This window comes from Cupressus sempervirens, chromosome 4 (genome assembly GCF_028749045.1).
Source record: "Cupressus sempervirens isolate cs-2001-9-10 chromosome 4, ASM2874904v1, whole genome shotgun sequence".
Classification (NCBI taxonomy): domain Eukaryota; kingdom Viridiplantae; phylum Streptophyta; class Pinopsida; order Cupressales; family Cupressaceae; genus Cupressus; species Cupressus sempervirens.
This window is the reverse complement of record NC_143121.1, coordinates 739,800,968-739,813,511: the sequence shown is the minus strand read 5'-3', so window position 1 is coordinate 739,813,511 and position 12,544 is coordinate 739,800,968. Positions and strand designations below refer to the sequence as shown.

General features: G+C 31.7%; 1 pseudogene; it reads right to left on the bottom strand.

Moving 5' to 3' along the window:
- The window catches only part of LOC149563466 (cysteine-rich receptor-like protein kinase 15), a 50,732-nt pseudogene that overhangs the window by 26,322 nt on the left and 11,866 nt on the right, over positions 1-12,544 (bottom strand).

Sequence of the window (12,544 nt, the reverse complement as noted above, 5' to 3'; positions counted from 1 at the left end):
GTGGGGGAATTTGAAACAAATTCGTGGAATGTGAAGAGACGTCTGTTGGGGGATATGAGGAGCCTCTCAGAAGTTATAAAACCAAGGCTCCTCATTTCATTTTCATTTTATGTTTTTGCAGGAAGGAAGAGGTGGAGGTTATTGGAGGATTAGATTGGAGTTTTTGAATAGGAGTAAATTGAAGTTTTGGAGTAACATTTTTGCAGGTGAGATTTTTATTTTTTATTTACATTTTCATTTAGATTTAGATGTAGATGTAAATTGAAATTCCAAATTAGTTATAATATTCTACTTTGATTTAGATTTCAATTTTAATTAATTTCATTTAGATTTAGAATTCTGTTCATAACTATTTAGGCTTGCATTTAATAGTTTAGTCTTGCATGTTTGATTTAGATTTAGATTTGTATTCAAAATCTATTTGATATATATATTTTATAATACTTTTCATTGTTAATGGTGCTTGATGGGAGTGTTTTAGGGATGTCTTCTTTTCTATTTCTGAAATATTTTGGTCCAATATGTACTTTCCTAACCAAATCTATCCATTTTCTTCTGATTCATGCATGGAGCTTCCTGACGCTATTAGCGCGTTGCTGGGACTGAATGGGAATGGATTAAAGATAAATGACTGACTCTGGATCTGGATATGCATTTGGAATTGGCTCTGTTGCGGCTCCAATTTATAGGTTCCTTCCAGTCTATGAGCGCACTAAAATCTTTGCAGAATTCAGAAGATCCATGACAAATTGAAACATTGAATTTTTGGAGCCTTTTGATTTCAATTTCTATTTGACTTTGATTTGGGTCATTGTATTTGGACAAAATTCCAGAGTTGCTCGGTCTTCTCAGATTTTATTTATTTTATTTCTCTGTAAATTTTGTTAATAAGAATGAGTCTTGTTCATTTGAGTGTTGATAGCATCAATCTCTCTCTTTTGAAAATATAGTATTTGTAATGTTTTTATAAAAAAAAACCTAAATGAATATTCGATTGTTCTGTGATAGATTGTTCTGTGAGGTTCCAACTTGGAGCTAATAAGATGCTCACTTCTAAAAACTCTTCGTAGTATACCCGTGTGTCTTCTTTAAGTTCTTTACTAATCTTTATCGCCTCCCTGCAATGGATTGTTTTTTAGTGTATTTTAGCCGGTGTGATTCATGAGTACGGAATCAGTTTAAACTATTGATGCAAGAATGCAAATCCATGGAAAACCCATTTTGGATTCCGTCATACTCTTCTATCATACATTTTTTAACATTCCATTATTTACTTGCACATTTCCACTTCCTTGAACTTCTAGAGGACTATTATCTCCTAGATATATATTCTCACCATTGCTTTCACTGAATAACTCAAACTGCTCCTTATTATGTGACATATGTTGTGTGCAACCAAAATCAATTATCCATTCATCCTTAAAAGAAGTATTTGCTTTAAGTGCTACATAGAAGGTATTCCTCTTAGAATCAAATGATTTTGTAGACTTATTCTTTTCTGAGTCATTAATCCTTTTGTAACATTCATTAGCTTTGTGTCATTTCTTACCACAGTGATGACATTTCCACTTACTTCTATTTGGATTCCTATATGAATTATTATTATCTCCATACTTCCAAATCTTTCAATTAGATCTATTATCTTGTGTCCTTTGATGTTATTGTTCTTCTTTCATTACAAATGCTTGAGATGCACAATCAACAATAGAGGATTCTCTTTCTTTTATTTGACATTTTTCTTCTTGAATTAACTTAGCACACAACCCATCAGATTTAATGCCTTTTAATTTATCAACAATATTAAGTCCCCTTGTAAAAGATTGATAAGAGCCTAGAAGACTTTGTAAAATTATTTGCACAAAATCCTTATCATCTATGCTCTTTCCAAGAGAAACCAATTCATTTTTCTTTTCCTTTAATTTACTTAAATGAGTCACTACTTCCTGTGAGCCTTTTAATTTTAGATTATACAACTTTGTGATGAGAGATATAATCCATACAATACTTGAATTTTGATACAAACTTTCCAAGATCTTCCATACTTGGCACTCCTCTTCTTTCATTTCAAACTTCTGGAAAAACTTCTTCTGAAAGCGTTAACTTTATCAAAGCAGATGCCTTCTTGTCTCTCCTATTCCAATCATCATGTTCTTTTCTAGAATCTACTAGTCTCTGCTCACTACCATTTGCAATATCATAACAGTTTTGTAGAGTTAGAGACATTTCAATTTGTGAAACCCAATCATAGTAATTCTTTCCATTCAATCTAATTGAGGGTAGAGGAGTAACAAGAGAATCCATTAATCAACTTCACTTCTTTTTTGAAAAAAATAGAACTTTCAGCACTTCAAAGTTAACAAGGACATGAAATTCTTACCAAACTTGTGTAGAGAATAAACTTAGTGTTGTTCAACCAATTTTTAGCCTGCAACAAAGAAGATTAGAGATTTTCTCCATAAAGCCACTGCCCAGAAATTAGATCTACTCAAAAGAAGGTGGATGAAAAATTGTATAGGTAGCTTGTCGGTAGTCTCTTATATCTTACCATAACTAGACCAAATATTGCATATGCTGTTGGTGTTGTATCCAGGTACATGGAAAACCCATGCTTTGATCATTGGAAGGCTGCTAAGAGGATCTTGAAGTACATCAAAGACCCTTACAAGCTTGGCACTGAGTACCAACATGGAGGAGACCCTACTTTAGTAGGCTATATAGATTTTGATTATGTAGCTGATATTGATGATAGGAAATCAACTTCAGGATATATCTTCCACCTTGGATTCGGACCAATCTCTTGGAGCAGCAAGAAGCAATCAACAGTGACACTATCATCAATAGAAGTCGAATATATTGTAGCATCAAAGGCATCTCAAGAAGCTCTATGGATCAGAAGACTACTTGAAGAGACATGTCATCAACAAGCTCATCGAACTACCATATTCTGTAACAACCAAAGCACTATTAAGCTTGCAAAGAATCCTGTCTGCCATGCAAGATTCAAACATATTGAAGTTCACCACCACTTTGTTTGAGATCTCATGGAGAGTGAAGTAATCAAGCTACACTTCTGTGGCATTGAAGATCAAATTGTAGATATATTTACCAAAGCATTATCTACTATCAAATTTCTCAAGTTTAGAACATTGCTATATCTCAAAGAGGTTGATGTTTGAATTCATTCTTGTAATAATTTCTCCCACTTAAAGATGCATTCGTGGTAGAAATTAAGGGAAGGTATCGGAATAATTCCACCTTATTATCTCCACATCACTGGTCCGTTATAACAAAACTGCCAGTTTATCATATTTTCCAGCCATTGACTTTTAGTGCTGTCAAAATAATATCGGGTCCTCTGCAATGTATGAGGAAGTTAGTTTATTTTCAACATGAATTCAGGAAAGTTCTACCAACCTATACGTGTTGGAAGCCTCTATATATAGAGAGAGCCATTGTAATGTGTTGTTGTAGCTAGATTAATAAAACAATATCTTTCTCTTTCAAATTTGTTTTGTGCTGCTATGCTTTTCTCTTAAGTTTGTTTATGTTTTTTTCATTTATACTAATAAACAAAAATAATAATTTGAATCCATGTAATCACAAGACAAGCTACAATGGATGGACTGTTAGTATTTAAAATCCAAATGAATATATATTATTTACTTACCACATTCAGCGGCTAAGATTGCCCTATACTCTTCCATGTCTTGTATATTAATCGAAAGAATAGACTCTGTTTGACATCGCAGGGCTAGTATTCCAAATTTCCGCCAGTTATCTACCTGGGGAGGTAAGCCCAATACCACTATTTATAATAAAAAAATGAATCTTCTTAAGGCGAAGTTAGTGACAGCTAAAAAATAGAGAAAGAAACATATCTATTTTCTATCATTTACAATTGTCAATGCAATTGCAATTACGAAGAATATCTATTTCGCACACATTCTAATCCACTAAAAAAAATATAATCTTCACAGTATTAGAAAGGGAACTAAATAACCATGGTAGAACTATGTATTTACAGAAATCTGTTTATACTAAAAACTTGGTACATATTTCTATGGCGCATTTGCCAGTTTTTGTTCAACTAGTGAATTATCCCCGCTTATTTTCCAAGAGGGAATATTTTAAATTTTTTCCATATTTTTATATCCTATAGAATAGATGAAAACCAAGGCGGCCACAGAACTGTCTTTGAAGATCTTTATTTTCTTGCATCTTATCTAATGCAAACGGAGGAAAACTTCAGGTCAGAATATCTCATGCTCATCTGTATCAACTGTCTTTCATATCTAAACTTACCTAAAAGATCACCCTTTCTAATTTGTTTTATAAATCCATTTTTTCAATCATTATTTCATTAGGTTTTTAAGTATTTTAAGCTAAAGCCAATTCTTGTAAACTAATGTGTAAGGAAATCAAGATCCTTGATATCACTGACTCTTTTATGTCAGAAAAGAGAAAGAAAGCAGCAGAGGAAAAATAAAAATAAAATAAAATAGAAATTTTTTAAATTCATATTTCATGTTTATTTTAAATTTTATTAATATTTAATTGAATATATATCAAATCATAGAACTATTGTTACTATTTTATTTTTATAAAGAGAAAATCAAAGTGATCAAAAGAACTTTCTTAAAATACTTAAAGTTCATGTTGTTTCATATCATAAGAGGATTATTCAAACTAATATAATATATTCAAAGTAAGAAATTTATAGGAAATAATTTGCCTTCTATTTCTTAATGAGAATGATAATTCACACATGCTATTCTATTTCAATTGCAAAATATTATCTATTTTAGTTTTACAAATTGTAAGTTACAAGCTATTCTTCGAGATTACTTACTATTTATTTTATCTAGAAGAGAAGAACTCAACTTCCAATAAATAACTTCTAGCCTACGAATTCTTTTTATATTTTTTTCACCTCTTAGAAATCTCTCTTCCTTTTGATGAACAACACATCTCTATCAATATAAGAAACACATAACTAGTAGACCACCTTTCAACTTTTCCAACAGAGCTTCTAAAAAGTGTATCTATTCAATTTTCCAAAATAGGTACCTTAAACATCCAGATTGTTCCCCATCTTATCCCATCTTCAACGTAGCTTATTGGGAGCTTTCTAGAGGTCTGCATAAATGGTTATAAATTTCCAGTTGCTTTGGCTCATGTATATAACAAAAAGTTGCAGTGTGCTCTGGCAGTAAAGTTCTAAATTTTCAGTGTCCATATGTGTTGTATTTAATTCCTTCTTTTCTGCCCTATCTTTGTTCTGTTGTTCTTTGCTCCATTTTCTTTTTATTAAAACTTCATTATCGCAGACACTCAAATTTACTTTTTCATAACACCATAGAGAAAATATCTGCCAATTGTTCTTCAAACTTGCAAAACTAAAGGTAAATTTCTCCACACCTCAAAAAATCAATTTTTTTGATTTAACCATGATGAATGATAGTTCAGGTGTACCTTGTTGAAAATTATAGTTTAGATGTATTTTCAGTCTTCTGTGTTCTCTTGAACACTTTTCCCAGCCCAATACATAAAAATTTATATATGTCTGCATTCATTTTCAACTACTTAACTATTATTAAAAAAATAAAAAATAATAATACTTAAAAAAGATGTAAAATTGTCCTATGCCCCCAAATTCTCCTACATCAGAGAGAGACCCTTGTTGTTGGCTACTGCCAACACATAGAAGACTTCTCTTGTTCAACGAATATGGGCAACAAAGAGAGGCAATAACCCAAAGTACTAATTAGAATTAAATTTTCTTATAGAAATGCACCGCATGAAGATTATAACAAGGAGCTTTCAATCAAAATTTCATTCATTTCCTTCCTATAAATTGGAAAGCTCGCCCATAAGAGCAGAAGATTTCAACATTGAGACAGACTCCCTAAGACACCATGCCAAGATCACATAGCCTTTGGAAAATATAGGAACATATATTGCACCGCACTTAATTGCATTTTCTAGGCTTGAATCAATGATTTGCGCCTTCTCTAACTTGTGGATGTTAAGAAACACATTCAATCAGCCTGCAAAGAGAGCTTGAAAGAGATGATCAACCAGAGTTTTCTCACATCTTTTCCCCTAAAAGTAAAAAACACATGATATTTCATGGTACAATTGAAAGGAACTTTTATGGCGGTAGGAATGTAGAGTTTGACTCCCTCCATGTTAGAGTTTGAATTCAAAGGAAGAAGAAGAATGTAATGAGACAAAACCTAAATCCACGCATCAGATCTTAACCTCTACTACATATATCATTGGAATTTATTCCAACTTCTTGATAGCCATCTTGTATGCTCTTTCCCCACTCTTTCCCCATACAATTGTTATATTGTAGTGGGTACCTCCATGCATGTCTATTTTTTAATCTATTTTGCAATGTTATGTTAAATCTATTTTGAAAGTCAATGTCAAACACATTTTATAATTTTTTGTAAATCTATTTTGAAAGTCGGTGGCACACGAATCTCTGTCAAGACTAAAATTTTTGAGAGAGGAGCTTGACCTTGTTCGAGAAGAAATGTCCAAGTAGTTTCAGGGGGCGTATACCTTAGAAAATCTGTTTGTGACTTTGCTCGTCAGATTTATGTAAAAACTCTATGTAGTGCAAAGAACAATTGTTAGGTAATTTATGATTAGCTGTATTTTTATTTTTTTCAAAATTTTCTAATATTTAATTAATCTAGAACATGTTAAATAAGAATAATAGTAATTAACATTAACTTATTAATATGAAATATTTTTTAAGATTGATTCAAATGTATACTTTAAGTAAGCAGTTCCGTAATATTTTAGTTTGTTCTTTGAATTATTATAGAATATTATGGTACAAAATATGTGTTGGAGTGATTTTTATTATTGATTTGAAGAAACTTAATTATATAATAAATATTTGGAAAGATCTAGGTTAAACTTCTTGAACATGTTTGTCATCTCATAAATTGGTAGATGTCACCCAAATTGATCAAGAATTTTGAGATTTTCAAGGTTTTTGGGTTTTCTTTGCATTGAACACAAACCCATAGTCGAATTTTGAATCACGGTTCCAAATCCACAGCTTTTAGAGTAGAAAGGCACTTTCTTTTTCATATTTCAAAGTTAGATTTCCCCCTTTTTTGAATCTCTTAGCATAGACCTATTTATATGCTTTAATTGGTATGATTGCACGTATAATGCTCCTAGATATATTTCATTTAATTAATTGGTTCAATTTACACTTATATTGCACATCTTAAAGTAAATGAACATTGCATGAAAGTTGATTTGCATGCACACTTCCTGATTACATAATATGAGTTTAATATTGACATCTCTTCATCCTATTTGAGTTTTGCTAGTCTAACCTTGATTATATTAAGAGTTATGTTTGGAATACCCCTCTTTCACCTGTATTTTCTATTTAGGAAGTGGAAGGCTTATTTGATACATAATTTATTGAGTGTTTCCATCCCCCCCCCCCCCCAACCCAATAAGAGTTCATTGTTTTATCTCCATACTTTTGGTTCCTTTCTTTAGATTAATTATTTTGTGCCTTTTTATAACATTATTTTCTTAAATGCTTAAGACTCAAGATTAAGCAATAAATGATTCTCTTTCCTTTATTTTATGTTTCTCTTCATAGATTAACTTAGCACATGACTCGTTAGATTTAATATTTTTAATTTATCTGGAGTATCAAGTCCTTTTTAAATGATTGATAAGATTCTTCAAGATTTCGTAATATTATTTGTACAAAATCTTTATCATTTATATTCCTTTCTATTGAAAACAATTAATTCTTCTATTCCTTTAATTTACTTAAATGATAGACTATTTCTTGTGAATTTGATAACTCCATATTGTACAAGTCTATGGTGAGGGATATGATTCATATATCACCTCAATTTTGATAGTTTTTTTTACATTTCTTATATTTTCACACTACTTTCGAAAAGACTTTTTTTTGAAAGTGCAAGCTTGATCAAAGTTGCTGCCTTCTTGTCCATTTTATCCCAATCTACTTGCTCTATCTTTGTTCATCCCAATAAGAATATTATAATAATGTTGATGTGTTAGAGACATCTCTATTTGTGAAACCCAATACTAGTAATTATCTCCACTTAACTTTCTGCATGTAAAATAACACTAAGATAATCCATTGTATCAACTTCTCTCATTTTTGGACAAGAAAAAAAAATTAGAATCATCAAATCTCAAATTAACAAATGAAAAAAATCTCACTAAACATATATAGAAATTAGTTGACACAAGAAAAATTCTTGACACTATTTAGCAGAAAAGATCACAATTTCACGAAAAAGCCATATCACTTTCCAAGTATCAAATTTTTCTTTGATATCATGTTGAGGAAAACAATATGAGAACAATGTTATACTAGCATGGAAGAAAACATCTAGAAAAAAAACAAATTTTTTATAAGTATTGAAGACTTAATATTTTATTTTATTGATTCATATTTAAGTAGAGAAATCCATAGCTTCTTTTTATTATAGGTCTAAGTTGGTCCATATAAATTAAGTAATAGGAAGTTTAGTTTATAATTGACAACCATTAGATCCTGCCAATTGGATCCTATTTTTCAGCATGAATAACCATTGATTCTAGGTTCTAGAGAGTAATAAGACCACATAGGGCTCCTGCAATAAGTGTATGAACTGCATTCTATTTATAACATTTTTGAATAGTGTCTTCAAAGTTTTGTAGAGAATTTTTGGTTTCTTGTTACATTATAATATATACCTTAAGTGCATACAATTGATACTTGATCTCGTACCTCTAATTAGATGCATTTAAACCTTTGACATTCCATGTCAGAATTTTCATTGGGCTCAAGGAAAGCGATACAGTCTCCTCAACCTTTTAGAAACTAATGATTTTCCATCCAAGATGGATTGACTACCAATGTCAATTTCTTCCTTCAATTTAGCTATCTTATATTTCTGACATCTCTTCTTGGAGGAGGACTTAGATGGAGCATGGGATAATACTATTTTAATAATGGAAAGCATTTTTGAATAATCAAATTTAGGATCTTGAGATTCAATCAAAAACATCTCTTCTTCCTCACTGTGGTCAAAATTCAGAATCTTGGAACCCTTCCATCCAACTCCTTTCTCAAAATGTTCATAAAAACTAGTTGTTGCAGATTTTTTTTGCCTGCAACAATGAGTTGATAGGAATTTTGTTTTACCAAATTATCAACTGGATGCATAATACAAAAAAACGAATATTGATAATTTGTAGTAAAAAAATTGGGTAAACATAGTTAGAGAAAACTTGAAGAAATACTTTATGTTCTATTAAAAAATATAATAAAAAAATTAATAAATTAAAAAAATAAATATTTCAAAATAAATTATAAAATTAATCTTATTCTGATTCTAGTTTTGTACAACCAAACACTGGAAAATATGTTCCCATTGAATTTCAAGTGAACCAAATGGATTCAATCATATTCCCAAAATCAAACTCTAGATTAACAAATTCAATAACTAACAAATTTCAGTATTGCACAAATGCTGCATTTGCTAATTGCTGCAGTCAAACAGATATAGAAGACAAAAAAAATAAAAATCCAAGCTAGTGTTTTCCAAAACCACGCCTTAATATTAAAGCACTTTCTTAATAAAGAATTTAAAGAAGCACCCCGAAATTTGTTAACTAGTTTGCATAATATGCAAAACTTGATTTTCATGCAATCTCTGGAAGATTCGATTTCAATGAGATTTCAAAATAAATTATAAAGTTAATCTTATTCCAATTCTGATTTTGTATAATCAAACAAGGAAAACATCTTCCCATCAAATTTCAAGTGAACCAAATGGATCCAATTATATTTCCAAAATCAAACTCTAGATTAACAAATCCAACATCTAGCAAATTCCAATATTAGACAAATGCTAGATTGCTAATTCATGCAGTCAAAAAAATGGGTTCTAAGTTATAGAAGACCGAAAAAAAAAAAACTTTAAGTCATTGATTTCTAAAACCATGCCGTTGTTGAATAAAGAATTTAAAAAGGCACCAGAGAAAGGTATTTATTATAAAATTTGACAACTCACAAAATAAATTACAATATAATTTTTGGTAGCACATAACAAATAGAGGGTCAATTTGCATTTGAGATTACAAATATAACTCTCATTGTTACTTTTAGTTTGTTTTCCTACCAGCTTGAATTCCAGTCTTGATTCATTTCAACAAACGTGGCTTACTCATCCCATTTTTGTTGTTCATCATATCCATGGGTTTGCTCTTTATATCATGGGAAAATAGGGGCACTCCTTGTCTATATGGAAAAACCAGATTTCTCTGCTGAGAATATTGGGACACTCCACGCATGATCAATGGGTTTGGTTTCGTCACAAGAATCTAACTTTTCTAAGATTTAGAAAAATAAAATCATGTTATATTTTAATATTTAATATTCATAGAAGAATTTAGCAGTTTAGACATCACATATTAAGAAATAAATTAATTTTTGTAAAAAGAAGTAAAATTTAACTTTTTAACAGTTACAGCCTAAAAATCAAGTCTTCAACAATATAAAAATAAAAATTAGCCTAAAAATTTAAATTAAATATAAGTTCTCATATTCATATTGGTATAGATATAATACTATAAATATGAAGCTGAAACAATACAACCTTATTTTAAAGCATTACCATTATACAATTGCTTCCAACCATTTTAATATATATGGCAAAAAAAACTTTTCAGTAATCTTCTAATATATTCTCAATTGAATTTTAAAAATGAGATTGCATCCAAGAGATTTTAATCGAACAAAATCGTGAAGAAAAAATAAGACGAGTCTGAACTTACGTGCAAGGCGATTGATATGCTTTTTACCTTTACTGGGTTTGCCGGACAATTTGAATTTGAGTTTTGAACTTTTACCCTACGACCATCTGACTTTTGTTAGCTTGGACACTAATTTTTCTGGATTGAAGGAAAACATCCCCTTTAGCGTGTGATAGTAAGTATATTTTTTAAGAGCTTTGAAGTGTAAAATTTATTTAAGATTGCATACAAAAAATGACCAAGAATTTAATGCATTTAAGATATGATCAGGAGGTTGAGGTATACCGTTTTGATCTACTCTTTGTGTGACGCTGCCAGTACATTACACATTACACATGCTTTTATGCAAATAAGGGAAAGCATAAATTTCATTCCATCAAACCATAAGACAAGCTGTAATGAGCTGATTGCTAGTATTCAATATCGAAATAAATATATAGTATTTATTTACATCCTGGGGTTATAATTAAATTCTTCCGCCAGTTCTCCGCCTGAGGAGGCAATCCCAAGAGGCATATTGTTGGCTTGATCAAAATGGCATATGGAGTTGATTTCCATGCAGAATAACAACTCATAACGTCCAACTTATCCAGATTTGACAAGTTGCTAATGCTTTCTGGAAGGCTCTGCAATTTTTCGCACCAGCTTAGGCTTAAATGTTTCAGCTGTGATAGATTGCCAATACTGTCAAGAAGTTGAACTAAGATCTTACAACAGGTTAAGTTCAAGTACTCAAGCCCAGAGAGGGTTCCCAATACTGTCAGGAAGGCAACGGAATTTTTCACAGTAACTCAAATTCATGTATTGCAGTTGTGAGAGGTCGAAAATGATGTTAGGAAGACAATTCAAATTCTGACATCTGGAAAAATTCAAGGACTGCAAAAGTGACAAATAACTAACACTGTCCGGGAGGTTTCGCAGGGACCTGCAGTCAGTCCAGTCGATGATCCTCAATTGCGATCTCATGCCTAAAACAGATGATTTCTCCTTTATTGCTAAAAGTAACTCCTCCAACGAATTCGAGCTACACCCCATGCTTGCAAAAAGGCAAGGCAAGGTGGTTTTATAGTCCACGACACTATGCCATAGTTTTTGGGTTTACGTATGGTGACAGTGATATGGGACTACCTCGTACTCTTTTTCGAGAGGCGCTTGGCACTACAAATGAGGCATACATACCCTACCCGCCCAGTGGGATTTGAACTTGTGACCTCTCTTTCAAGAGTACAAGTTCTCCACCACTAGACCAACTCAGGTTGTCTAAGAATTCACCTTGACCCATCTCAAAGTTAGAGGAAGAATGTCTAAGATATCTTCTATGAGCACTTGCTCCAAATGAAGATAGCGAAGACTAGGTGTACACAACATTTTAAGGCACCGTGAATCACCTTGATGGAGACGAAGGCGAGAGATATTGATAGTGCTACTTGCATTGTTGAATGAGCTGCTTGACTGGAAGTGGACAGTCTCCCGTTGCTGGGTTTGATCTTCCTCAGCAATGATTCGGCCCATATCTCGCACGAGGTCATGCATTTCAAATACACCTTTCTCGTCTATCTTTATCAACAACTTATTTGACAGATTATTGATAGCAATGCGCACATTCTTGTACATGGATTTCCAGAAAACTATGGGAGAAGTTGTGCATTCTCCAATAAAATAGCAAGCAATGTCCAGAAACATTTCTTTTTCCTCACTACTAAGACCACTATATCTGATC